A 27,098-nucleotide genomic window follows, 5' to 3' on the forward strand; every position below is an offset into this window, starting at 1 on the left:
CTTATACTCACAGGGATCCACCTGTCTCTGCCTCTCGGTGCTGGGATTAAAGACCTGCGCCACCATGGTGGGCCTTATGAAGTATTCTTACTTCACATTGCCCACTAGAGTTTGTCCAGCACTATACCATTTATAAAGATCATTTGCTTAGTCAACCACTAGAAACTGGCTTAGAGAAGTGACAAACACAGATACTCAAAATAAAACCAGGCTGGGGAGATGGCTCAGCGGGGAAAGGCATAAGCCACAAAAGCCTGAGAACCTGAGTTCTGTCCCCCAAACCCACTTAAAGGTGGGAGGAGAGGACCGACTCCACAAACTTGCCCTCTAACTTCCACACATGTGCTATGACATGTACAACCCCACATGTATATCATGTGCACACATGCATACCAACTGGCACACAATTGTAATAAATTATAACTTAAAAATATAGCCTGGGTCATTTGGTTTGTAAATGCTCTTTCAGTCCCAGAATGCAGCAGCCATGTCCAACTTTCAATATGTGTGTGTGTGTGTGTGTGTTTCTGTATAACATATGCCATATATTATTATACATATTATATACATGCCATATATATATTCTTAGGTGGATTCTAGTCCTATCTGCCTCTAAATTGCTTCCTCAGGGTGGCAAATCTGGAAACTTTTCCTTTTCTTAATTTTCCACTTCATTCTCTCTTTTTTCAGACAGTTCTCCTTCCAGTGATGTGAAGGAACAAGAAGTCCCGTTTGTCTGACCCCCACATTCTTTCCCCAGTTAAATATCTATGTAGGGAGGTAGATGTCAAATTATAAATGGACCTTTTTTTTTTTTGGTTGATTTATAATTTGGGGTGTCTGGAAATCTGAGAATTTCCCGATGTTTTGAGTGGGACTCCAGTCCCCCAGGGATCCCAGAGGAACCCATCCCCTGTACCAGATGTAAAAAACAGGAAAGCAAACGGAGAAGATAAAGCAAGGGCTCCTCTTCCTGTGAGCCAAGGCGGCAGGGCTGAGTGAAGCTGACTGTGCCTGCACCAGGCACAGGGTTCCATTACAGGCACTTGGGAGGTGGAACTGGGGTGATCACAAGTTCAAGGTCAGGGTGCCTGCTGTACAGAGCAAGTTCCAAGAGATTTAGATCCCCCACCACCACCATACACACACACACACACACACATACGCACCTTTCAGTCTTCATTTGTTCCTAATAAAAGCTTGTCTTCACTTTCCATAGCCCCTCAAAATTCGCACCACCTGAAGGATGTTCTTCATCTTTCTGTTATTTTAAGCAACCTCCACATTAGACCTTGCTCACACCAGAGGCTCCTAAGTTCCCAAACTTTTGCCTGCTTCCATTTTGTTCCTCTAATCTGAGCCGCTATCTGATATAAACTAGCTCTTTGTAGCAAAGTAGAGTAAGGAGGTAATTCACACTGAAGTATGAGCGGCTGCTCTGCTTTATTTTCTTCACAGGTATTTGCATTTTAAAAAGACTGCTTTCTATGCAAATGAATTTGTAATTGGTGAGAATTCTCTCTGGTGACCGAAAAATAAAGTAGCAAGCGCCCATTAGGCAAAAAGGCATTTTTGGAAGAAGTGAGCTGTAAGCGAAGTAGAACAACTGACCAGCCACAGGAGCACTAGCAGCCTTTTCTCCTTCCCAAGAGTCTAGAGCCTTGGCTTTTGTACAGTACTTAGCTCTCAGAGATGCTGTGAAGTACACTTAGGAACATTCAACATCTTCATCCAGAAAACTAGCACTGAGAGCCCATCCCTTCTGGAGTTGTTTCATATGTGTGCATGTATGTCTGTGTGTGTCTATGTGTGAATTTGTGTATATGTGTATGCTCCTGTGTATTATGTATGTACATGTGTGTTCATGCATCATGTGCTTATATGTTTATGCATATGTATATATGAGTATAAATGTGTATGTGTGTTCATGTGAGTGTATTATGCATGTACACACTAGTGCATGTGTTTATATTGTATGCATATGTGTGCATGCATCTATATTGTATGTGTGTGTGTGTGTGCATGTGTGTACGTGTGTGTCACTATTGTCATTACCGCCATCCACACTTTTGCAGGTGTTTTTACTTTTTAAAAATTTTTTGAAACAACATTTTGTTGTTGTTTAAAATGGACAGACAGCTTTCCTGGTCTCCAGTGTCTTTCTCCATTACAGTCTGTGGCTGGTCACTGAAGGTTATGGTGACCCTTTAAGCAATTACTGTCCGGGAGGCCTCATTGTGTGCTGTGAGTCACCACGGCTCAGAAGCACAGGGTGACTCAGTAGCCTGTTAGGGAGAGGTTAGACGCTCCCCTGGACTAACATGAAAGGATCCAAACCCACAGCCCAGGAAGAAACATGGCACTTGCTTGGGCAGCCAGGGGGTCTGGTGTGCCTGATTATGAGGCGCCCAGGAGACCGAGGGCTACTCCAGCGAGAGAGCACAGTGTGGCGGGGGTGCTGGACTTTGGAGTCACAAAGGGCTCGGTTTTAGTTCTGTTTCTGCTCCACTCTGCTCTCAGGCACCACACACGTGCTCTGAGCCTCATTTTAAAATGTATTTATTTTTATTATTTTAAAATAACGTATAATAATAATGTGTGGGGAGTATATGAATATGTATGCGTAGATGACTACATACATGAGTATGTAAAAATAATGTCGGGTGAGTTATGAATATGTATGCATGTACCCAAAGGGTCCACAAGAGGGCATCAGGTCCCCTGGACCTGGAGTTACAGGCAGTTATGAGCTGCCATTGAGGTGCTGGGAACAAGAATCCAGATCCTCTGGCAGGGCAGCCAGTGCTGAGCCATCTCTCCAGTTCCATCTGTGCTGTGAGGGGTGTGTGTGTGTGTGTAAATGCACATGTAGTGTATATATACACATTTTCTGGCCTGGTAGTACCAATACACAGGAGGCAAGGCAGGTGGATCTCTTTGAGTTTAAGCCCAGCGAAGTCTACATACACAGTGAGTTCCAGGCTAACCAGAGCTACCTAGCAAGATCCTGTCTCAAACAAAACAAAGAAATCTATCTGTATGTGAACATGGTTCCTCTTAATAAAAATTACTTCGTGATATAAATGCTCTGGCAAATGTTGAGAAACATAAAGGTAATTATTATTCCTATCACCATCATGATTGTACATTGGGATCCAAAAATACAGTTCCCAGAACTAGTAATAATAGGGACCAAGCTAAGGGAAGGGAGTGACAGGGCTCAGATGTCTCTGTCACTGGTTCAGGCAGGGACAAGCCATTCAGCTAGGTTGAAGCATGTGAAAAGTCATTCTTTATTCCTTACTGTGTGCCTGTCAAGGGAGTAGTCATTTGTGTCCACAGCACTTCCACTTTAGAGAAGAAGATTCTGGGGAAGGGGTCCAAGTGACCTTCACGCAAAAACAGAGCTGAGGCTGAGCCGTGCTTCACCAGGGCAGCCATGTAGGCCTACCTCTGTGAGACACCAAGGCTTGCCAGAGATATGAGTGGTCCTCACGCCCTTTGTGGGTCCACTGCTCACAGTTCCTGCCTTCCCCTGCTGTCTCGTGTTCTCCTCATGTTCATAGCTCAGAGTCTGGAGTTCCATTTTTCCCCCTTTTTTAAAGCAGCCTCAGCCACTCTCCTCTCTCTCTCTCTCTCTCTCTCTTTCTCTCTCTCTCTCTCTCTCTCCCATTTCCCACCTCCTCGCTCCACACCAATCACATTCCTGCTTGCTCCTAGCCCCGTTCATTATCCTACCGCACTCCCCTTCATTCCTAGAAAACAGCTCACCCGGCCCCCCTCCCCCTCAGCTCATGCCCACCTTCCATAAATTCCAGCAGCCTGGCAATCAGTAACTTCAGCATCACACTTCACAGCTCTCAGAGTTTATACTAGTTACTACGCTCCTCCTCGTTATTGCTCTCTGAGATTTGGGTTGTGGACCGGGGATGGGGGGCTGGGAGTCGGGGGTTGGGGGCTTCACTTAAAAAAAAATCTGGCCATAAGTTGAACCTACAGTTAGGTTGACTCCCACATTTCCACGTTTCTTTTTGAAAAATCAGTGGCTTGGGTCTACGCTCTGTAACATGGTGAAAGACAACTAGGTCCTTTGGGGAACAACGGGGAAGAAGTAGAAAGAAAAAAAAGAAAATTTATGTATACAAAATACCTAACCCGGTCCACACAAACATTAGCCCTGGGTCCACCCACGGCATCTCCCCACTCCCCCAAGCCCAAGCTCAGGGGTCTTGGCTTTTTCCCTTCTGGGTCGTTTATTCCACTCCTTCTGAGGCCAGATTGCCTCTGAGTCTGTATGTGTGCACACGTGTGTGGCCACTGCTGGCTTTCCAAAGGGCTCACCTCTCTACTGCCATTTTGCTAGGGCACAGCTCCTTCGGATCTTACTCTCCCTCTTTCTCTCCCTGCCCCCAACTCAGCCTGTGCCTTTTCCTGTCTCTTAACTCCACCAGTGCAGCAGCAACTAGCCGAGCTGCTGGCGTGCGTGCGAGTGAGCGAGTGTGAGTGTGAGTGCGTGTGAGAGAGTGAGTGTGTATGTCTGCGTGCGCAGCTAGGCCAAGCCTGCAAGCCTGCCTGTCACTGGAGAGTTTTAGTTTGCATTCAGAAGAAAGGAGGAGGGGAGACAAGAGGGAAGGAGGAAAGGTGGAGGGGGGAGGAGGAGTGAGGGGGGGTGCGGAGAAGGGAGGGAGAATGTCTTGTTTGTGGCTTGTCAGCAATTGCTTGAGACAAGCTTCCATGTGTGAAAGCTACTTGGCATGAATGCCTGGGCCGTACCAAGTGTCACCGCAGCAAGAGGGGGAGACAGAAGAAAAACAGATCAGACCAGAGCAGACAATAGGCCCCTAAAGTGTTCCCCCTAAGTTGCTTTGATGTTGTCCTGGTGTCTTGATACCAGGAGGCCAGGGATTGCTGGAAAAGGGTCTTTTTTGTCTTCGTTCACTTCCCCTCCAGTTTCTGCAATGATTCTCCAGAATCTCTGCTCATGAAAAAGGTAAGCACTCTAACAATTCCTTCTTCTGTGGCAAGCTTGCTCGCCGGTGCTGGGAAGTGGGGGTCTCATTCCTGCGCTGCTCAGGAGGAGCGCTTGGGTCCTGCGATAGGAGCTGCTGCGGTGCCCCTGAAGTCTCTGCCAGACGCTTAGAGCTGGGGATGGCCCCTCTTTCCAGGGAACCCCAGTAACACGATCTGTGCCTCTGGGTTGGTGGGGGGGTGAGAGAAGGGGTGGAAGGAGAGGGTGGGAGGAGGATGGGAGGGTGGAGGGTGAGAGGCAAAAAAAAAAAGAGAGAGGGAGAGCAGCCTGGAAGAGAGGAAGAGAGGGGCAGAGCCCTATTTCAGAGAAGCCCCAGCCCGGAGCCCAAGGAGGCCTTGGGAGCCCCGCGCTGTGCATTCGCAGGCTGAGCGAGGCTGCCTGGAGCTCTACTCAGTGACTGCAGAGATTGCATGGCGCTTTGTGTGTGCGAGTATGCCTGTGGGTCTGGGTGTGTGTGTGGACCTCCCACACACTGCCCTGGCGTGTCTCGTAGTGAAGGGGAGGTACCCCAGTCCTGATCACCCAGCCCAGACTCGCAGGAAGAGAGCGGCATGGCCGGCCAGAAGGGTGAGAGAGAGGACTGCCCCGAGACATCCACAAACTTTTCCAGTTTCGGGGAATTCTCTGCTCTGAAACACTATAAAGGAGTTGTTGGGTTCTCCGGGCCTCAGTTTACCCAATCTGTGAAAGCGGGAGAGCTGACTGGGGATGTTGCACGCCTCCCAGGGGTGAAACCAAACAGAGCAGCCCACTCCATGTAACTGTGTGGCGAAATCTTCTGGCTGGCAATGCTGTGGAATCACAAAGTGGAAGTGTGACCATTATTCCTGATTATCGCCGTCATGACGATAAAACCATCATTAAAGACACCGGGAGACAAACAGACCGGCGAGCACAGATCAAGTGTCTGCCCATTTCTAATGAAACAAAAACCCTCTTTCCACCTGTTGGCTTCTGTCCTTTTCTCTTGTATCTTTTCCTTAGATTTATTGGCCGATTTGTAGAGAGAATAGAGTGGGAGGGGTTGGGTTTTCCCTTTTCTCCTCCTTCATCATACATATATATGTATTTAAAGGTCAATATAAGATTCTCAAAGGGAAACCGTGCCTCCCGTTAAAGCTCTTTATTCAAGACCTTGTGTTTCCTGGCGCTGGCAGGGTGTGCGTGCACATTTGTAAACTACCTTGGAGGTTAAAGATTTTTATTGTGGCTTTTAGAGATTAAATGAGATTTATTTACAATTGCCATTTATCGGAGAGTAAATATCAGTGTGGAGGGGTAAGAATGTGACGGCTGGTTTCTTCTCTGGCGGTTTTTGTGGATAAAACCTTTTGCTTTTTTTAAAGTGGCGTCTCAAGAACTGGGAGGAAGGGAGGCTGAAATCAGTATCTAACACCCGTCTTTCACATGATTGTTTGGAAGAGGAAAAAAATGTCTGCTTATGGTTTTGAATTGTGGATTTCTTCTGCCTTTCCATGGTTCCAGCCCTCTTGAAATTCCCGGGGTGGGGGGGAGTTGCTTGCCTGGTTTTAGGTTCTCTGTGACTCTGTTTTACTGTTTGTTCAAAAAAGAAGTCTGTGGAGGTCTGCGTGGCTGTGACCCCTTCCTATCCTAACTCAAATGTTTCAGATGATCTGTGATAGCCCGAGATGGAGGCAAAGAGCCATCCCTGGCTAAGAGGATGTGTGCTCTTCCTACAGAGGCCTGGAAACCTAGATGCTGGGTGTGGGAGAGGAGGAAAGGCATTAGGGGCCTCCATCTGGCACGAAGGTCCCAGAACTTCTTTATTCTATTTTAACGTCTTACATCTTCAGACTTAATCATCATCTGCTGTGAAGGCTGGAGAGCTCCCTATGATTTGTCTTTGGCAAGCTTCTGAGTCCAGATATCTCTTTTAAAATGTTAGCATTTCAGAACCGGAAGGGAGACGGAAGGTTACTTGTCATGTTTTTAGATGTGGGTGCTTGGTGAAGCTGACTGCAGCACAGGGTCCCAAGCCCTCTGAAGGTTGTCTCACCGTCCACTCCAACCTCGTCACTGCTTGCCCTCACACAGGAGCAGGCACCTTTCCCTGTTCCACTCAACGCACTGGGTTCAGCCGGCACGATGTGCCAGGTTCACATCACAACAGGGCCCAGACACGGGAGGCATCGGTTGCACCGTTGACTTGTTTCAGGCCCTGTTTTTTGAGGATGGAGGAAAATGTTAGGGGCCCATCCTCGGGCGATGTCTGGTCTTGTTAGTATGATCCACATGAGCCACAGAATCACACAAACCATTGGTTCCAACTAACTGCTAATGCATATTAAACAGCACGCAGGCATCACCATGCAGCGTAAAACTGTAGAAGCTATTGAAGCTATTTATTGTAGAAACTCCACCATGTTGTTTTGGAACTCTAAAGACAATATTACAATAATATTGACTTCCCCACCCTTCCCAGCAGAGCCTGCTATCTAACTATATGGCAAAATCTTACCAAGAAAGTGAGTTTGGAAGTTATTGGCCTTCCAAACTGTCATTTTTGTCTACGTGACTGAGGTTCCCTGTTCCAGTCTCACAGAGCCCAAGAACCCCAACAACTGAAGAAAATGCCCACCCCCATCCCTGCACCCTAAACACAACGTACACCAGAGACAGATAACATCTGTTAACCCTTATTTCACACTTGTTGTGAGCTGGTCTACGTAACAGTCATTATCTGGATAATTCACATTCACTGTAGCTTCTTCGTAAGCCCTAATGGGTGTTGGAGGACTGTGGTCAGCGAGGTCCCCTTTACATCTCCCATGGTTCCTGGGCTGATAGTAAAGACTTAGGAAACTCCCCCATGTTGTTTTGGAACTCTAAAGACAATATTACAATAATATTGACTTCCCCACCCTTCCCAGCAGAGCCTGCTATCTAACTATATGGCAAAATCTTACCAAGAAAGTGAGTTCAGCCAATCCCATTTAGGGTCAAGTTATTAAACTCTTACTGGTTTGGTGATGTCAGAAGTACCCCCACTTCCTCTTTATAGCCTGCCTTGGAGAGAACACGTACCCATGCTGCTAGTCACTTCTAAAGAGTCACTCGGGGCTCATCCTAACATCTTCCCGGCTTTCTCTAGTATTCAGGGTAATGTTGTCTTCCGGGCTGTCAACCTGCTTCATCTTTTTAAAAGAAGACAGACATGCCCCCCCCCACACACCCATACACACAAATCACAGGTTAGGTGCCTACATTTCAGGAACCCACACACATTGTGTGTGTGTGTGGTTAAATCACGTCTCAGGCAAAGTGAGAGTCATTTCAATGCACTCGTCGTTGTTACACAGTGACGTGCTCAAGCCCACGTTGTAGCAACAACCTAAATCAGGAGCTTGTCATGTCTGCATTTGGAACCTGTGGCTTAGGCCTTCTCTCTCAGCAGGATGCACTCGATTCAATGTCTTTGATCACTTCCGGACACACTCCCCTAGATGCGAGTGACTGAGTGTAGCGGCACCTGTGGGGGAGGCAGCTTGAGTTGGCACCGGAGAGAGTCACCCAAAGAGAGTAAGGGAGTTGAAAGGTGAATAAAATGAGGATCTGGGTGGAAGAAAGATTTAATGGGCAACCAGAGAGCAGGCATACAGGTCAACCTTACATCCAAGAGAATAAAAGTGAAGACTGTTAGGACATTTTAAAAGGTTGTTTACAGACACTTATATTGAGTGCATCCACCCACTACAGGCAAGACCAACACCAGTGCAAGGCACTCCCTAAACTCATTAGTCACAAGTGATGTTTTTGTATGGAGTTTTACAGAAGGAAATTGATGGGTTTTTTCCCTACAAGAGACATACATATAAGATATAAAGTGGAAACTTTATTTCTTTTAAGCTTTGGCATCTCAATGCGAACTAAGATGGATGCTTAGTCCTCTGCCCTGGCAGCTCTCTGGAGTAGGTGCTATTGTCAACCTCATGTGATATGTAAATAAGGTTCCAAGTGGGTCATCTAAGGAGTGGCAAGGTAGCCTCAGGGTGAGATGGCTAACCAATTAAACAGTCCTGTTAGGCTAGTGGCTTGGGTTGTGACGTCTCTGATGGTTTCACAGGGGTCTTCAAAGACCATCTGAAAATGCAGATGTTGTCGTTGCAATTCATAATAGTAGCAAAATTACAACTATAAAGTAGCAACAAAATAAGTATATGGTTAGGGGTTACCACAACATGGGGAACTATGTTAAAGAGTTACAACATTAGGAAGGCCAAGAACCACTGTGATAGAGCATCTCCTCAGGAGATGGGAAACAGAAAAGAGGGCTACACAATTCATATCGAAAGCTCTGTGGTGACAGGACAGAAAGAGCCTTAGTTTGGGCATCCCACTCCCTGACTTTTAATTTAATTTAATTTAATTTTTTTAAACAAAAAAAAACCAAAATTCTAGAGATTTTTAACAATAATTTTAGTTAGTTAATCAGCGGAAGAGATTCCTATTTCTGACTTAATAGTGGCATGTTTTCTATAATGGGTATTATTCCAGCTTTTGGCTTGAGTTTGACAGAATCCTTGTTCTCCCACTCTGGATTCGCATTGGAGTGAAGGATTTGGACTAAGTCATCTTTATGGTTCCCTTCAGCTTTGCTAGTCAGTTGTTTTTCTGATTCTGTGAACAGGCTAAGGGGACAGTCTAGCCATCTAGATGAGGCCCCATTCAAGAGCTGCGGCTGCCAAATAAATACAGTGGGCTTTGTGGATATATAGAATAAATGTGTACACATATGCATCCATACAAACTATATTGACATTTTGAAGTGAAAGCACGTTAGGAAAGAGTGGAATTTTAATTTATGGATTGCAAGAGAATTTGCCAGTCAGCATGCAGGCACATGTGCGAGCGACTAAAGAGCCATTTTCAAAAGAATAAGCTGTTTTGAATGCATGTCTTCCTGTATAATAAGTATGAATTTAAAATGGATGGGCACTGGGTGCATCTCTTAGCTTTGCTGTTCTCACGTGCTCTCTCATGGCAACCACGCTGCTCCTTTTTGTATTATGGTCATATGCTGTTTTGAGGGTGCAAAGGACCCATTTAAGCAACTGGAGTGCTGACCGTCCATGCCATGAATTTCCTACTCACTCTGCTCTGGGGCATGGCGGGCCTAGCGACAGTCTTTATCATATGCAGCTCACGGATGTTCTTGTGGAAGAAGAGCCTTCTGCTAAGTTACTTGCAAACTGTGTGTGTGCCTGTGTAGTCTGTATGCCTAGCCTAGGGTGTGAGGAACAGACTGAATAATGGCTGAGATCCAGACAGAGAGGCTAGAGAATAAATGGTCTTTTCATTCATGATGTCCCCTCCATGAGTCATCTCGAGAACTATGCATTCAGAGTTGGACAAACCTTTGAAAGCTATCATTTAAAATCTTTACAAAAGATTTATCTATTTTATTTATATGAGTACACTGTAGCTGGCTGTGAGTCACCATGTGGTTGCTGGGATTTGAACTCAGAACCTCTGGAAGAACAGTCAGTGCTCTTAACCACTGAGCCGTCTCTCCAGCCCTCATGATGCAATTTTTAGAACCCCAGAATAAATTCTTCTACCATGGTTTAGAAATATCATCTTGCCTGTGGCAGGGGAGCCCATTTCAAACCTGTGTTGACAGTTAGTAAACCAGCAACTCTTTTAATTGGTCTCAATTTTTTTTTCTGAAAAAAAAAAAAAATCGAGTATATAAGGTATAATGACTTTCTAACTGAGAAAGGGGATTTGAGGAGCGAATATAATTATATTTTACTTATTCTTTTATTCTGGGTTGTTAAAAATTCCTACCAGTGGATCTCTTGTTTATTTCATAATCATCATAAAATGTACATAATAATAGAAATATATTAGTGACTTCAGAGGTAGAGAAGCTGGAATGGATTTATCAGCAAACATTTTAGGCAGCATGATTGTACTCTGTAGACATGTGTAGAATATTTAGTTGTTGATGGATGCTAACAGGGTAATAAACAAAAAGCACTCTGTGTATTACACTGCTCAGTTCATTTTCTGTAATCCAAGCAGTTACCAAGTGTTTTTAGGTCACTCACTTGATGATTAAAAATACCTTGAAGTCTAAAGCTTTGGAGAACTTTTATAATTAAAACCAAACCAAAACAAAACAAAACAAAAAGTAAACAAACAAAAAAAAACAAAAACACAAGGACTCTTTTTTTTTCCTGAAAAATAAAAATAAAAACAAAAGCAAAACAAAAAACTCAAGCAGCCATGAATGGCCTTTGGAAGGAGCCATGCCCCCACTGGCTAAGAAGGAAAGCTTATGGCCCCCGAGGCTGCTATCCTGTCTTCTAGGTAGGCTTGCCTTTGTTGTAGGCATTGGCTGGTGCAACCAGGGGAGAGCTGTTACTGGCAATCTGTGGACAAGGGACAGGTGAGGGAACGGTCAGGTGCTTGCTCGCTCTAGTCAGGACTGTTTGATGGTTTACTGGAGGGAAGAACACAAGCACTCAAGTATCCAAGGCAGCATTGTCTAAAAAGTCAGGACTTGGACTTGCATGCCAGGGACCAGGATTCCCCTGCCTACACTGTCTTTTACTTTGTCTTTTTTTTTTCAAACTAGATCCCTAGAGCCAGTCTACCGCATCCCTTCTGGACCTCCTAGGGTGGGCATGTACTTAGGCAGTCCTGCACTGGTTCATCTGCCTACTCCTTTAGTCTACTGTGTCCTCAAGGGTCGGGATGCATTTTTAGTCTTTGTGCCGTAATACCTCCGGAAGGATGAGACAGAACAGGGAACAAATCACTGTTGTTGAATAAACAATTTTCATTAGGAATAGCTTCTTATGGCACTGGGGAGATGGATCAGTGGGTAAGGTGCTTGCCTTGTAAGCATGAGGAGCTGAAGACCCAAGTTCAGATCCCCAGCACCCGTGTAAAAAGCCAGACTTCGTAACACGTGTCTGTAACTCCAGCACTGGACTGCGGTGTGGAGGGGATGGGTGGGGCATGTGGAGACAAGCAGCTCTCCTACATTGGCTGGTTCAGCAAAATCCAAAATCCAAGATTTTTTTTCCAGATTCTGTGAGATACCCTGCCTGAAGAAAAAGAAAAGGTGGAGAGTAGTAAAGGAAGACACTTGACAGCTACCTCTAGCGTCTACATGCATGCACACAGGCAAGTGCACCCTCACACAGGTGGACATACACATGCATCATGGACACAAGGAATAGGAAAAAATGCACCTTCAGAATAACATCTTTAAAATAGTCCTATTTATTGACTTATAGTATATGAGTGCTCTCTTTGCGTGTACCCCTGCATGACAGAGGAGGGCATGAGAACTCATTACTGATGGTTGTGAGCCAACATGTGGTTGCTGGGAATTGAACTCAGAACCTCTGGAAATGCAGTCAGTGCTCTTAACCACTGAGCCATTTCTCCAGCCCTGCTTATGAATAACGTAACCAGCCAAGTGTGGGGGCACATACTTTTAATCTCTGCACCAGAGTGGCCGGGCAGGTGCATCTCTGTGAGTTCAAGGGCTGCATGGCGAGACCCTGTCTCAAGAACTAGAAGAAGAAAATAAATTAATAGTTTAAACAAATACCAAAGATAATGGAAGCGATATGAAGTTATCAATCTTGTATATATCTCATCAAAAAAAAGGAAATGTCTCATTCTGTATTCATTCCTTTACTAAAGAGTGTCACAAAAGAATGAATCACTCATTCATCCTGAAGTACTGGGATACCCCAATCTATCTTTGCCTTATGACAGACTGCTGCTCTAGTTTCTCATTCTTGGGCCTTGTAATTCCTGCTAAGAGGGTTTTTTTGTTTATTTATTTTGTGCATATGAATGCTTTATCTTCATGTATACCTCCATGCCAGAAGAAGGCATCAGACCTTATTGTAGATGGTTGTGAACCACCATGTGGTTGCTGGGAATTGAACTCAGGACCTCTGGAAGAGCTGCCAGTGCTTTTAACCGCTGAGTCATCTTTCCAGCCCCAAAAGGTTATTTTTTATGTCCAAAAAATACCACTGACACTCAGTGTGATGGTTACCCTTTCCTAACCCTTTGTAGGGTCATGTACTGATATTTAGGCAGTAGCTAAAGAAGAGATATTTCCTGAGAAAGTCTACACAGTCAGACAACAGCAAGGAGAATACCTGGCCTGCAGACATCTGGACTATCAGAAATAAAAAAAAAAAGCAATTTATGCTTTAATTTTCTAAGCATAGGTATAAGTGAAGAACCCTCCGGACAAGGGCTTTTAGTTGCAAAGAACTGACTCACTTAAGTGCCCTCAAGCAACGGGGCATTCACGGTGAGGATGCCCACAGCCAAGTGGACATCACAACTGGATGCTTCTCCAGGACTGTGCCAGTCCCAAGGACATCCACCTGCCAATCTCAGTGTCTCTCTACTGCTTCTCTGTCCCCTTTGGTTCCCTGTGGCTTTAGGCTTTTTGCTTTATTATGGGAGAACCTTTTAATTTCATAGCTTTTTTTCTGCTGATGCGTAACTGTTGCTTCTTAGACTTGCCCGCACTCTCATGTCCAGCTTCTGCCTTGCCCCCTCTGTGGCTTCTTGGTTCATAGTCTTTCGGTTGTACTTTTCCTGATGACTGCGGTGTTCTCTCCGAGTCCTTTCTTCTTAGTGCACATTCCTGAGAATCCAGTTAGTCCCTTTTATCTTTTCTTTGTCACGCCTGTAATTCTTTGGCTGATTGTGGGTGTAGTTGTTCAAGAGTTTGAAGTTCTCCCGTAGTATATAGAGGAGGGAGGAGCAGAGCTGTTTCTGTTTGATGTAAGCAGAGAGGCTTTTTGGTAGAAACTATGGAAAGGCTCCCTTCCTTTCCGTGTGGTTGGCAACAACATATTTGACATATCTAATATAAGCCCATTATGAGAGTCTAAGTTAAGAATAACCAGGTTATTAAAAATTAAAATGGTTCATCGGTGATAATTAGTATAACTGTGATAAGAAAGCCATGGGACGAATAGCAAATTCATAACCAAGAACGAAATGGTGAGATGGAAGAGAGTTAGAGCTAGCTCTTAGATATCATGTTGTACGCTTGTTAGACAACAAGAGTAAGCGAATGGTGAGGATGAGCATATGTTGACACAGATCCTAGAGGCTAGCTTACAAAGCAAGCAGAACCCTGGAATCGAAGACCAGGGAGACAAAGAGAAATATTAAACTCCGTAGGGAGTTTGGGCCAGGACGTTCTTCCTGTGTGTTTTCCCCTAGGCTTCCCAAGTCTATTCTCGGTCCTTTTTATCTGAAGTTCTGAACAACCTGAACTGAACCAGTGATACGATACAACCGTGGACTGTTGATTCTCACTCCAACTCACTTTGCTCCCCTGTCAAATATGGACCATGCTAATTATTTCAATACCTTGTTATATGAATTAAATTAGACGGGACCATATCTTTAAAGTGAGTAATATATTACCTGGCATTAATGGGTCCTCGTTTGATTGTAGCAATTACTGTAATACACAGAAAGGAAGGAAATGATGATGAGATAATACAGTGAGGAAAATTTCACTTGTTACATCATTGACTTCGTGGAGCAGCCCCGAGAGACTTGTGTTTCTACTTTGTGAATGAGAAAACAATAACAATGTTGCTGGGGATGTAGCCTAGGGATAGAACATTTGTCTAGCATATACAAAGCTCTAAGTTTGACCCCCCCCACACCCCCCACCCACTCCCGTAACAACAACAAAAGCCCCAAGAGGGAAAGTATATAATTATTCAAAGAGCTAAGCTTAATTTTTTCATACACTGCTGTTATTAGTATTTCCATCTCATAGCTGAGGACGCTGAGATCCTGGGAATGTAACTTGCCCAAGATCCCACAAGGAGTAAATGATAGTCACAGCTGCAGTCTATGTCTTTTAAATCCAGGCAGTCTGCCTTCAGATGTTTCCAGAGACCCATATAACTGAGTCAAGGTTCAGGTCTTATTAAAGGTGCTAGCTAGTTCAGGTTACTCCCAGAGATGTGTGCAGACTGAACGCGGGACTGTGATAGACACGCAGCTGGAGTGCGCACCTGAATCCCAGTCCTGTGATGCAATAGGCAATGGCCACTTCTGGAATGGGTACAGACAATTTTAAAAATAACTTAGACATATCAAAAATAAGGTCTCTGAGATCCGAAGAAATGATTTAACAAGGACATCTATTGTGTCAGGCAATCAAAAGTGAGTGTGATTTGGTAAGGACTTAAAGATGAGTAAAGCTTGAACCCCTACTCTTAAGATGTGTTCATCCTGGTGGAGGAAGACGGATAATCACACAATTAATTATAAACCATATAGCAATGGACCAAAGAACTGCAGCAGTCACGGGAGAAAAAGATGAATTTGGCAGTGATGAGCGTGGTAGAGGAACCGGGGAAGGCTTCATGCAGAAGATGACATTTGCAATTGTCCTTTAGGGACAACTTTGGAAGTACCAGAAGCCTTCTATAATTTCCTTTTTCTTCACACTAGTGATTTTCTAAAGATAGTATTAAATAGATAACTTTATATCACACTACAGCACTCACATTATATGTATGCAGTGTTTTCAAAGATTAGGTTCTTTGAGGGAAAATGGAGAAATATCTACTCTTAATACGCATATGACAGCATTGGTATTTCCCCGGCCTGCACTTATGCAGATACCTATTAATGGAGTCAGAAAATGGAATTGTCTAGTTTGTGCTTTCAAGGTTGGGGCTCTAAAGCTGTGCGACAGCTGCCCAGAGCCCAAATGGTGTATTTGCATGTTGTCAGGAACACTAAGGCAGTCCTTGGGAAATCCAGACAGGCCATTTGTCTCTTTCTCCTCTTCTTCTTGCTCCTCCTCTTCTTCCTCCTCTTCTTCCTCCTCCCCTCTTCTTCTTCTTTCTCCTCCTCCTCCCCCTCCTCCTCCTCTCCCTCCTGTTCCTCCTGCCTCTCCTGCTCTTCTTCTTTTTATTTATTTATGAGTGTTTTGCTTGCATGCATGTCTGTGTGCCATGTGTCTGCCCTCAGAGGTCAGAAGAGAGCTTTGGATTCTCTGAAACTGAAGCTATGGATGGAACTGAGCTGCCATGTGAGAGGTGGGAATCAACCTTAGTTCTTCTTCAAAAACAAGTGCTCCTAACCACTGAGCCATCCCTCCTAGATTTTAGTTTAAAATTAGAAATTCCCAATTTTCATTACATTTAGCACCAGGTTTTCTGTATATATATATATATATATATATATATATATATATATATACCACATCAATTTGAGATATCCTATGTTGTCTCCATAAGTATTGTGATTGTGGTCTGTGTGTTCTGGTTGTTGATTAAACTGAGATGCCCCATCCCAATTTAGCTCAAAGAAGCCACCACAGATACCTGCTGCATTTGGTTTCAGTTCCCTGGCGCATTCAACTCTGCACTGCAAAACAGAAACCTAAGAAAGAGCTCTTGACTGGGTCAGTGGGTCCTCGGTTCAAGTCTCCTCCCCCCAAACTTCTGTTGATCAGCGTTGTGCTCTTTTCTTCTTCCAAAGACCAACTCAGATGCTGCTTTCCTCCATCTTAGAGGCAGAGGAGCTACAGAACCAGCGTGCCCATCTTATCTTCCGGTTTCTTTCAAGTGGCCATAACAGCTTCATGTATTTCTTACCACAGATCACTTAGAGACAGTACAGCAGGTGCTGGTTAATTTACTGTCAGCTCAACACGGCTCCAGGAAGAAAGACCCTCAACTGAGACTATGCCCCACTGAATTGCCTGTAGCCAAGTCTGTTGGGTATTTTCTTGATTGATGATTGATGTGGGAAGAGCTTCTGGGCAGAGCCACTTCTGGTCAGGTCGTCCTGGGTGGTATAAGAAAGAACACTGCTCAAGTCATGAGGAGCAAACCATTAAGCAGCATTCCTTCATGGCTTCTGCTTCAGTTCCTGCCTCCAGGTTCCTGCCCTGATTTCCCTCAGTGATGGACTATGACCTGGAATGTAGAAGCCAAATGAACCCTTTCTTCTCCACATTGCCTTTGGTAACAGTGTTTACTGCAGCAATAGAAAACACAGCAGGATTGTAGGTTCCAGGCATCCCACAGACCACAAAGCCACAAAAAGGTAGCCTTGACTAACAAGTGCTGTTCAAAATTGCTTATTGAGTTCAACCAAATTGAATTTTTGCCTTGGTTGGCTTGGATTTGGGCATGATAGCCTGGATGTCTGTGCGTCACTTCTCTTTAGAGAAAGGAAGTATTTTAAGCCAGTCATGTATTACCTGTATTACTAGCATTTAGAGGCTGAGGCAGGGGAATTGCTATGAACTTGAAGCCAACCTGGGCTATATAACAAGTACCAAGCCATCCTCGGCTACAGAGTGAGACCCCTAGTTACAAGCAAATAAACAACAAACAAAAAACGTCAATGACTTTAGGATGAAAGAGATCGCATGCTGCTACCATTTAATGTAATTATTATTAATAAGCATCAACAAAGCAGTATGAAGTGATAAAATTACTTCCTTTGCTTGCTTTTGCAGGCAGAGTTGGAAGGCTTGATAAACTCACTGGCCCCTTCCATCTTTAATATCTATGATTCTTTGAAATCTTATGTAGACAAGTGCAAGCTAATGTACACTGGTAGGAACAATTGAAGCAGCTCATATTCGCTGATGGGCTCTGAATTACTCTACTTGTAAGTGCTCAGGAAAAAGATCTCAGATTCATTGTGGATTGCTCAATGGAGACATCTGCTCGCCGTGCGGCAGCAGTCAGAAGAATGAATGAGATATAATAGGCTGTATTAACTTTGAGAATGGAATAAAGAAGAATGCAGAAAATAATATAGTGCACATAATTTGGCATTGACTATTTCTGTAATTACAATAAAACATTTTAATGATATACATTGATGTTATGACTTCACCTTAAAATCAGAATTCAGCACTCGGCCCTTTCATTTCAAACAAAACAAAGCAGAATTATAAAGGATCCAGAGAAAAACAACAGACCCTCTCAAAGACATGCAAGGGACTCGCCTATAAAGAGGAACCAAAAAGATGAGGACATTTTAATTTGGGTAAAGGGGGTGGTGGTGGTGGATGACATTGTATAAATTTATTTAAAATTAATGAAAGTTTCAGAAAATTGCTAGAGCTCGCTTCTGATTATCCTTGGTAATGGAGGTCAGAGATAGGCAGGATAATTGAAATCCCCGATTATCTCCAACCTTCATTTTAGCCATTAACGGTAGCATCCAGCCCTGGCACAGTCTTAACAAATGAGTAAAAATGGGAAGCCCAACAGCCCAGGGTTTATGAAGTGGAAAGCCACGGCAGAGGCAGTCTGGGGTAGTAAGCTACTGTGCAATATGCCACCAGGAAACCTGAATCCAGTTCCTGCTCTCTGTCCATCATCTGCATAACCTGGAGTGTGGTACTTAACTTCTGTCCCCATGCCTAGCATTGCTAGGGGAATAAGTAAGCTGGTTGGGAAAGGTGGTGAGCCGCATCGCTCTGGGCTGGGGTTGTCTGTGCCAGCTTTCCCACTCGGCATGCCAGCCTCGGGATCTGGCATGGCTCCGAGCTCCCAGGTCTTACACACTCCGTGGTCCCTTCCCTCGGCATTCTGCGTGAGAAGATGCTGTTATCCTCAGAAGCATCCTCCACAACCCTGGCTCCTGGAGAGCCTGGAGGGAATTTTGCACGTGTCTTCATTTTATTTTGAGATCCTCTCACATAATCTTCCCAAGAGCCCACCAAGGTGGGGACCCCTCCTTTCCTTCTCTTTCAAATGGAGACCCCGAGGCATAGGGGACTTGCTTTAGAACCATGGCAGTTACAGAACAGAGATGGCACTGATGCTGCTGGCCTCTCCGTTTGTTTACAGAATTTAGAAAGCTGTTCATTATGTGTCTCTGATTCGCCCTTTCCTTAATCTCCTGGAGGCTGCTGTGTCATTCCTCAGCACCCAGTACAGGACTCTCCCTTCCCTCAAACTCTGAGCCTTCTCCTCCCCTAAAAGAGCAGCATGTCTGCCTAGGCAGCCCCCACATCGTAGTTCTTAACTCATATTACTAAGTGCAGAAGCCCCTAAATCCAGCTCAATAATACTCAACTCAAATAACTCAAACCCAGTGCAAATAAGAATCAGTGGTTTTAGTTAAGCAAGTTAGTTAGAACAGCAGTCATACAAAACGTGAAACCAGTCTTGGAGCCTTCATTTTAGCTTAAAACTTCCCTTGGGATTTTGTTGTGGCCCAAAGCTTTGTCTTTAGGGTTCAGGACTTCCCATGAGAACCCTGATTCTTTTGTTTGTTTTGGTTTTGTTTTATTTTGTTAAGACAGGGTTTCTCTGTGTAGTTCCAGCTGTTCTGGAACTCACTCTGTAGACCAGGCTGGCCTTGAACTCAGAGAGAGCCACCTCCCAAGTGCTGGGATTAAAGGTTGAGAACCCTGATTCTTGATTCTGTGTTAGAGCCACACATGGAAGTTTTCTCAATCTTTTTTTTGCTTGCTGTCTTCAAAGTAGAGTAATGTCTGAAAGAGACTGGAGAAACAATCGAGTTTTTTTTTTCCAGATGTAGTGATGTTTTACAGCTGTTTCTCCCACACTAGTTTTTAAAATTGTGTGTGTGTGTGTGTGTGTGTGTGTGTGTGTGTGTGTGTGTGTGTGTGTGTGTGTTGGGAGCGGATGGTGTGTGCACATGAGTCTGTCCAGGAGGCCAGAGGCATCAGATCCTCCGACCAGGAGTTTCTGATGCTGCCTGTGACTCAGGTTAATGGGGTGCTGGGAACTGGACTCTCATCCTCTGCACGCGCAATCTGCTCTCTTATCCACTGATTGTCCATGCTCGGCTCTAGCAGCCCTCCTGAAAGGCCTGTCTCATACTTAAAGCTGTAGGCATGGTTTCGTTTTTGTACCTGTAGCTCATGATTTCAAATACATTTAATTAAATCATGTTATAATAACACAAAGAACCAGTGCAAATAGTCTGCAAACATAGACTCTTGATAAACAGAAAACTCCTGCAGAGGAAGGTGTCCCAGGGTAACCTTTTGCTAGCAGGGGTGGCTCAGTATGCCATGGACCTTCGATGTGTCCATCGAAAGAGGCAAGGGAGGCCACGATGAATCAGTCGTGTGCCTTCCCTGGAAGGTACCCCAGCTCATCAGGGCTTCTGTTACATACTTCTGTCCTGAAAGCTGAATTCCCCGAAGGTCTAACTTCCATCTCTGTAGTCATTCTCAGAACCCAGCATAGTGATGGGCATATATTGACTAACACCGACTAACCAGCCAGCTAATAGGCTAAACCAAAACTCAAACTGGCCACTATATATCCTCTGGTGGGACTATCGAAAGCCTCAAGCCACTGCATAGAAAAAGCTGGCGAATGAATTTCGAATGTCGCTGCATGTATACTTTTCGAAGGCTGAGTAACCTAAAGCAGATGTTAAGGAGTGGATTCCGTGTAATATGTAATTAACCTAGGAAACTCACCAACATAAAATAACAGCAAGGCAATGCTTGATAACATTTTATAAGGGATTAGGTATGTTCTTACATGGGGAAAAAAATCTGTTCTTACAACACAGTGACTGACTACAGAAAGCCTCTGTGGTGATTATGTTCAGGGCCAGGCCGGGTCAAGAAAAAACCCTCCCCTCCCGACGCTTCCTCGCAGCATCAGTTTATTATCTGCTTCTGTGGCAAATCGAAGCGTTGTGAATAGAGCACAGGAGAGAGAAGTCAGACCTGAAGGATATTAAACTTGACAAAGACATTCTGTGGTGGGGGATTGGTTGGGAAGATGGAGGCTGGGGATAGAGTGTTGGTGATGGCAGGCAGGCAGGCAGAGCCTGTTTCCCAAAATAAAACCAGATAACGCATTTAGGCTTGTATGCTACAAATGAGTTTCAATTTGAACCAAAATATACTGAGCAAGCACAGTTGGAACGTTACAGAATGTTTACGTGGCCATAGGAGGAATGAGACGAGAAAGCCTATCCACGTTACATATACCCGCATATGCTCATGTGTGCAGAATAGAAATGTTTGTAAGATTAGGTGGGTGTGACCTTTCTCATCACTTTTCCATATTGGGGATCTGTGGGCCAGTTTCAGTGATTAGCTCTGGGGGAGCCATCTTTCCTTCAAGAGACTGTGAGATGGTTCTCTGGAGAAACAGACTGATTCGCCTTTTCCTTAATCTCCTGGAGGCTGCTGGGTCATTCCTCAGGACCCAGTACAAGACTCTCCCTTCCCTCAAACTCTGAGCCTTCTCCTCCCCTAAAAGAGCAGCATGTCTGCCTAGGCAGCCCCACATCGTAGTTCTTAACACATGTTACTAAGTGCAGAAGCCCCTAATTCCAGCTCAATAATACTCAACTCAAATAACTCAAACCCAATGGGATTGGCGTGGGACTAGCATTGTACGGAGTACCCCTTGGGTCCAGTCTGCATGCTTAATAAATGGTAGCGTGTTTTCCTTTGAATGTAAATGTAAATACCACTGATTTTCTGTTTTCTTTGAGGCATGGTCTCACTATGTAACACCAACTGTCCTGGAACTAACTATACAAACTAGGCTGGCCTTGAACTCACAGAGCTCTACCTGGGTCTGCCTCATGAGTGCTGAGATTAGAGGTGTTGTGCCACCATGCCCGCTACCACCAAGTTGTTGGTGGTTTTTTGTTTTGTTTTTGTTTTGTTTTTTTTACAAGATCTGTTGAATATGCTATTGTGAAAGCAGAAAGCCCACTACCAACTAGAATTACATGGATGCTGTAGCTACTGTCAGTATTAGAATGTTTGAACTCTTGATTTCAGAGTCACTAAAATGCAAAAAGCATGCATGTTAAAATCAACGAAGTATGGTATTTCACTTAATCCCCCCCCAACAACTGCTAGTCAGTGATATGTGTGGAGAAAGAAAGTGAGGCTCCGAGAGGTCAAATAATTCGCTTCAAGTCAAACATCAGAGCAGATGTCAGAACCGGGCTGTGAGCAAATCTGTCCAGTTCTTTCTCACAGTCCCATGCCACAGAGTGAGCTAAGATTTCCCTAGACCTCAGAGATGAAGCAGCAGCAGCAGCAGCAGCAGCAACGACAGCAAAAGCAACAGCAACAACAACAGAAACAACAACATCCTAATATTCTGCCAAGATCCATTTCCTTTTGGATCTGATTCCCGAACACCTTTCCTCTGAAGGACACCGGAGCCTGCCAGGGCTGTCTAAGGCTAGAAGGGAATTCTGAATTCCTGGGGTCTGTTCTCCTAGTTAGAGCCTGAACACCTGGTATTAACACCTCCCTCCCCAGGGACCCCTACCAGTGGGGACAGGCCCCTCAGTAGCTCAGTGCCTGGCCGGGCCGGGATCCTGGCTCTGTTTGTGAGATGCACAGTCAGTTCCATCCATATTAGCAATGCCTGGCTCCTCCCATGTTTGGGAATGGCTGTGAGGTCCTCTTATGGCTTCCTCTCTCTGCGTGGCGATCTCTATTTTCCTCCCAGGCTGTGGTGTAAAGACTGCTTTCTTGCTGGCCAATGTACTAATAAATACACTTACTGCATCCATACCCTTTGTTTGTTGTTTGTTTGTTTGTTTGTTTTTAAGGCATCACTATCTGTGCTCCTTTGGAGTGAGCGCTGTCACTTCACTAACCCCGAGTACAGGCTTCCCTTGGTACAGCCTGGGACAGTGTTTGGGTTTGGGGGTTGGTTTTTGTTGTTATTGTTTTTCTTTTCTTTTCTTTTCTTTTCCCAGCATCTCATCTGAATGTGTAAGTGCCTGCTCCCCTGGATGGGTGAGCTTCTCTGGGTCTCTATCTGTCTCTGTCTCTCTCACTCTGTCCACACGAAATTTGGGCAATTTGGACTTTAGTAATTTATATATTAGATTTAGGTTGTTTCTGTTCTTCTCAATTTTGAGATTAATTTTGTGACGGTTGACGTTTTATTTATTTTTCATGGTGTGTGTGTGTGTGTGTGTGTGTGTGTGTGCATGGGTGACAGTGCACGAGGGCACATGGGCACCTTGAGTGTAGGTTCCTGAAGAGACCTGAAGCTGGAGTTACAGTTGATTGCAACTCTTGTGTTGGTTTTGGGACTCAGGCTAGGCCCTCTGTAAGAGATGTATCCTCTCTTCACCACTGAGGCCCAGGTTTGACATCTTGAGAGCCATTTGTTGTGGGGTTGCTTGCTTGCTTTTGATAGCCATGCTTCCAATTCTTTTTAGCATTCTTTAAAAAATTTTTTTAATTAATTTTAATTTTATATGTGTGTGTGTGTGTGTGCACGCGCGCGTGCACCACATGTGAGTCTGGTCCTCATGGAAGCCAGAAGAGTGGGTGAGGTCCCCTGGAACTGGAGTTACAGACAGTTTGTTAGTCATCATCATGCAGTACTGGGAATCAAACAAGGGTCCTCTGGAAGAGCAGCAAGTGCTTTTAACTACTGGGCCATTTCTCCAGCTCCCAACTTCATAGTGTTCTTAAATGAGTTTTTTTTAATCTGTCAGCAGTTTAAGTGTCAGCTTTGTAATGAGATGCTTAGCAAAAGATCATTCCTGGTTTTTATCCTCTAATGACCTATTCAAAAATCTATAGCTTTAACCAAACAGAGCAGGGTGGGCTTGGGATGTAATAAGAAATCCTGTAGGGGCTAATTGACCAGATCACCTGATTTGCCTGTCATTCAATGTCGCCCCACAGTTCTCTAGCCAGTTTGAAAGAACGACAGGTATTTCACATCTCACATGCCACCGTAACCGGCTTGAAGCCTGTGTGCACCGGGTGTGTTTTCCTGATTTAGCTCGCTCAGGACCCCTATTTCCCAAATGATAGGGGAGTACTTCTGACCCCAGTTTTGCAATAGAGAGACACACTCTGCTACCTTCCCTCAGAGAATCAAAGGCAAGACAGCAGACACCTCACTCATCTTTAAGAACAGAAGCCAACACTCACCTTCCTGTTGATATCTCAGAGATACAAAAATTGTAGGATATTTCTTGAAAGAGATTGCTGTGGAGATTCCTGGGCTGTGGAATGATAGTTGGGTCTGTAAAACCAGGAATTAGGCTGAGCAGGATGGCGCACGCCTTTAATCCTAGCACTTGGAAGACAGAGGCAGGCGGATCTCTGTGAGTTCAGGGCCAGTCTGGTCTACATTGTGAATTCTGGAACTGCCAGAGATATACCACCGTGAGACCCTATCTCAAAAAAACAAAAACAAAAGCAAAAAGCCCCAGGAAGTAGGACCCAGAGAGGAACCTGGCAGAAAGCATCGTCACATCCATACTCAGTGGGCACCTTCGAGCAATGAGTCAGGAAGAGTGGCCTTCCTTAAGTCATGCTGATTAAACTGCAGATTTCAGAAGAAGTCACTGGTGTGAAATCAGAGAAATGAAAATGAATGTAAGCACAGAAACACCATCTACTGAATCAAGCTTGGTCAGCAAGAGAAAGTTAGCATAGATGGGAGTCCGAGGGGAGACGTCTCACCCAGGAATCATCAGCTGCCAGGCTCCTTCCTCAGGGAAGGAAGCATCCTGGGATGATCTTTACCTCCCGGAATGAGTGTGTTAAGCTCTTGTAGCAGAAGATGGCCAAGTCGGCCATCATTGGGAAGAGAGGCCCCTGGGTCTTGCAAACTTTATAGGCCCCAGTACAGGGGAACACCAGGGCCAAGAAGTGGGAGTGAGTGGGTAGGGGAGCAGGGAGAGGGGAGGGTATAGGGGATTTTTGGGATAGCATTTGAAATGTAAATGAAGAAAATATCTAATTAAATTTTTTTTTAAAAAAGAGTAATAACAAGGAGCGCTTTCTCCATGGTTCTTTAAGATTCGCAGGCATGATTAATAACAGGTGGCTTGCAACTAAACAATGTACTAGAAGCATGTGTGATTTCGAAGGCAACAGGGCTTCACGGACTTACTGTCTCGTTCATAAAGAGTCGAGGTCTTTGTGGAAAGTCAAGGATGGCCAAGGAGGAAAGCTGTCGGTCTGCCGCTGGGCACTGTCCTGTGTGTACACAGAAGTCTTTGCTCGGTGAAGCTCATCAGCACCTTCCTTCCTAAGTGGAGTCACTTAAGACAAATGAACTCTGCAGCTCCATTGATTGAGGTAAACCCCAACACACTTACTCAGGCTCTCAGGAACGCTAACACAAGGCTGGAAAATCGGGGAATTAGCTGAAAAGCTTACCCTTTTTTTTTTTTTTTTTTTGAAAAGGATTTGCTCGATTCAAATTAATTGCTGAGGGAAATGTTGTTATTTTTGTTTTACTTTTTTTTTTTAATTCAGTGTGAGTGTTCTGCCACACATCATCCCCAGCTCAGAAGAGGGCATCAGAGCCCCTTACAGATGGTTGTGAGCCACCATGTGGATGCTGGGAATTGAACTCAGGATCTGTGGAAGAGCAGCCAGTGCTCTTATCTGTTGAGCCAACTTACCAGCCCTAGGGAATGGTTTTACACTATTTCCCATAAACCCACCACCTTGGGCTTGACAGACTGTGAGTAGCAGGAGCCACAGACATGGAATCTGTGTCCTAGGGCACTGTGGGCACACCGAGTAATTCCAGGCAACTCCCGGGTGACCTGTTCTCATAGCCACCCCATGGAAACAACGGAGAATGATTGCCATGTTTATTTGTGTTTCCACGGAGCTCTGAAAACACCATTGTGACGCTTCGAATGTTTGCCCTTCTCATTCCCTCTTATTATTATTCATGGTCTTCTAAAAAATCATCAAATTGAGCCAAGCAGCCCAAAAGATGAATTTTAGGATCTATTTGTCTATCGTCCATTTGTTGACCCCATCCATTTATCAAGAACCTCCGGAATGCCACACTCTAATGGGTACCGACGGGCAGGAAGAGTGACTCTGATTCTGTCTCCATGCCCAGGAAGCTGCATTTAGGAAGAGTGTAAGACATGCACACAGACAACTGTGACACCAGGAAGACTCCAACAAATGCTTTAAACAGGTTCAGGTAAAAAATCCTTCCGGAGGTCCACATGGGATCAAGCAAGAGCAGAGAAAGCATCCAGGAGAGAAGGTGTCACTGACTCCAGGGAATGACAGCCTAGGAGGCCGACAGCTGTAATTGGAGGAAGTGTCTAGCAGAGCTAGAAAACAGCACAAGGACAAACAAGCCACGCTCAGGAAGCTGGAGTCACTACAGGATGAATGTCAGTAAGTGCAGAGAGAAGTGGACGGACTGGGCGCAGGGTTAGAGAGGTGCAGTTTGGTTTCCTGGGTGCTGGAGAGCTATTGAAAGTTCTCGAGCAGGAGCTACAACTCAAGCAACCCTTTCTTTATTCAAGGGCTGGAATCGGGCTGCTGGCTGTACAAAGGAAAGGCTGCACTTCAGTCCATAAACACTGTTGAGGCACTCATGAGATCCAGCAACAGACTGCAGCGGGGGAGAGGCAGGAGGGGAGGCAGGCAGGTAACTGGCAGCCTGGTGATACTCTTAGAATTCGGCTGAGCGAGCGCTTGTGCACATGCGTGAGTCTGGGCAGGGGGTGGCTGGATTAAGAATAATCTTTTTAAAAGGCAGAGTCAATCTCATTGTTCTCCTACTTAATGTCCAAATGGCCCTCACTGCATTTAGAACAAAATCCAAACTCCTGCCCATGGCCCAGCATAAACCCAACATAACCTGGCCTGCCTTGGCTCTCACCTCACCTTTTAACCCTCTGTGTTCCAACTTCAACCGTTTAAACCCTTTCAGTCCCTCAAATGCACCAAGCTCATTTCTGCCTCTGGGCCTTTTCGTGTCTCATACTCTCTATCCATAACATTCAGCCCTCGGAGGTCCCCATTGTCACCTCTTCTCAGAGGCCTTTCCTATAGCATCATGTGTCATCACGTCCGTCGCTTACAGAACCCTCTACCACATGGTTTTCCCTTTCTATTATTCTTCTCAGCATCACCGTGTGTAATCTGTAGTGGGTCAGTGTTTCAGAGCAGTAACTGCTCTTCCAGAGGACTTGGGTTCAATCCCCAGCACCCACAGGGCAGCTCACAGCTATCTGTAACTCCAATCTTAAAGAGATTCCACACTCTTTCTGGCTTCCACAG

General features: G+C 44.9%; 1 protein-coding gene and 1 non-coding gene across 2 annotated transcripts in view; one reads left to right on the forward strand and one right to left on the reverse strand.

Annotated features, from left to right (window-relative positions):
- Window positions 1-4,772: 4,772 nt before the first annotated feature.
- The window catches only part of LOC147005496 (uncharacterized), a 74,695-nt gene continuing 52,369 nt past the window's right edge, over window positions 4,773-27,098 (forward strand). The window contains exon 1 of the mRNA XM_085835641.1: window positions 4,773-4,990. The gene's annotated coding sequence lies outside the window, so the exon portion shown is untranslated. The remainder of the gene's footprint in view (window positions 4,991-27,098) is intronic.
- Window positions 23,518-23,597, reverse strand: LOC115030797 (small nucleolar RNA SNORD71). Its single transcript, XR_003836370.1, has one exon. It is a non-coding gene; the product is annotated as a small nucleolar RNA SNORD71 (small nucleolar RNA).

The sequence above is a fragment of the Mus caroli genome, unplaced genomic scaffold (assembly GCF_978045245.1).
Source record: "Mus caroli unplaced genomic scaffold, Mus_caroli_1 scaffold_3, whole genome shotgun sequence".
NCBI lineage: Eukaryota > Metazoa > Chordata > Mammalia > Rodentia > Muridae > Mus > Mus caroli.